Raw genomic sequence first — 2500 nt, forward strand, 5'->3', positions numbered from 1 at the left:
CCAGAAATAAATTCCTCTGGTTCCGCGTTGGCCGAGCCGAGAATCGAACTTCGAACCACCGGATTAGTAGCCGAGCGCGAAATGTACTCGGCCAGCGTGGAACATAGCATATCTGTTCAAACTATATCTATATATATTATATATATATATATTTATATATATATATATAGATATCTATATATATATATATATATATTATGTATATATATATAATATAAACTCTAGGAAAACGTTCAAACTATATATAAAAGAAATGAAAATGTTCAACCTATTTTATACGTATATAGCGTAGCATTAAATGTTCAAACTATATATATATATATATATATAATATATATATATATATATATATATATACTATATATATATATATATTATGTATATATATATATATATATATATATATATATATATATATATATATATATATTTATTTTCTCTAGGAAAACTTTCAAACTATATATAAACAAATAAAACTGTTCAACCTACATATATAACGTAGCATTGATGTATAAATTGTAGCAACTATGTTCAAGCTATACATAAACAGTAGCATAAGTGTTCAAAATGTATGAACTGTAGCAAAAATGTACAACCTCAATAGAGTACAAAAATGAATGGAAAAATCTCTAGTGAGAAGAATTAAAAATACTACGGCGAATCATTTCAAAGACATGAGAATTACGATTACGAATGGGAAATCTTTAGCGAAGAGAATTTAGAAAAACTGGTGATTAATATCAAGGTTCGTCCACATACATCTATTGAATACCAACCCATAAATCTACGTTTGGAACGCGTGTTGCAATTATAAACGTTTGTGACAGTTGCAATATATTGTCTTCCTGGATCAGAACTCTCACTGGAGTAATATCTCATGAGAGGAATTCAATAAGACGCCAAGTTAATGACCTACACGTGCCGCATCCAAATTGCTGTGACATTGGCCAAGGCTTCGTCTTCGTTTTAGGTTCCTGTGAATTCGAACTTAATAAAATGAATGACAGGGAACTTCAACTACAAAATACAGAATCTAGGCCACAGATCAAGCTAAGCTGGGACCTACGAGGTCATTCAGCGTCGAAAGCCAAAATCTCGCAGTTGGTCTATGAAACAATTGTTAGGAAAAGATTGAGGAAAGGTAGATGGAAGAAAGAGAATATGAACGGAGGTACAGAAAAAAAGGAATGAAAGATGTTGTAGCTTGGGGGCTAAGATAGGAACGTTGCAAAGAACCTTCAGTAATGCCTACAGTGCACCGCGTGAACGCTTGCGACAGCCACCAATTACCGATTCATGGAGGGTCCGATTTCAAAGCAATAATATTGTGGGTTACTTATCAACTATGAATATGCAAATTAGGCGAATAGAGAAATGTTAGATGAGAAGCAGAGATGTTGATCTCAAAACACTAATGTTGAAAAACGAAGACCAGTGTTGCTAACATTCCAATTAAGCCCACTAATCTCGGCTGTCAAAGAATGCCTCCTCACAGGAACTGAAATCAGCGGCCAGTAATAAAGGAACTTGAAAAGTGAATATGCACGAGTTATTCTCTCTCTCTCTCTCTCTCTCTCTCTCTCTCTCTCTCACTACACACACACACACACACACACACACACACAACACACACACACATATATATATATATATATATATATATATATATATATATATATATATATATATATATATATATATATAATCATTTTTATTTTTATTTTATTTTTTATTTTTATTTTTTATTTAATTTATATTATTCTTATTATTTTTTATTTTCTATTTTATTTATATCTTTTTTTTTTCTTTTTTTTTTCTTCTTGTATTTTTTACTTTTAATTTAATTTTTTTATGCAATGAATCACATTTGTTATATGTATCTTTTAACCTGTAACCGAAACAGAAGTAAACAAAAATGCTTCTGTGTATGTTACAAATGGGTTAGGGATATAAGTGTATATATATATATATATATATATATATATATATATATATATATATATATATATATAATATGCATACGTACACAAATATATATACGTACAAGCTCACACATACATATTGTCTATATATATTTACTTATATTTGTGTGTATTACACACACATACACACACACACACACACACACACACATATATATAGATATATATAAAGGTATAAGCCACGATCGAAAGATAAACAACGGAGTTTCTGCAAGATCTTTCGACTCAACGTCATTTACTAGAAAGAGCTTGCAGAAACTCCGTTGTTTATCTTCCCCTCGTTGCTTATACCTTCGTGGCTTATACCTTCATTTATGGATTAATCACGTTCCAAACTTTCGTGATTTAGTTATGCACACACACATATTATATATATATACATATATAACATGTGTGTCTGTATAACTAAATCACGAAAGTTTGGGAACGTGATTTAGTTATACAGACACACATATATTAATATATATATATATATATATATATATATATATATATATATATATATATATATATATATA

The sequence above is a fragment of the Macrobrachium nipponense genome, chromosome 6 (assembly GCF_015104395.2).
Source record: "Macrobrachium nipponense isolate FS-2020 chromosome 6, ASM1510439v2, whole genome shotgun sequence".
Taxonomy (NCBI): Eukaryota; Metazoa; Arthropoda; class Malacostraca; order Decapoda; family Palaemonidae; genus Macrobrachium; species Macrobrachium nipponense.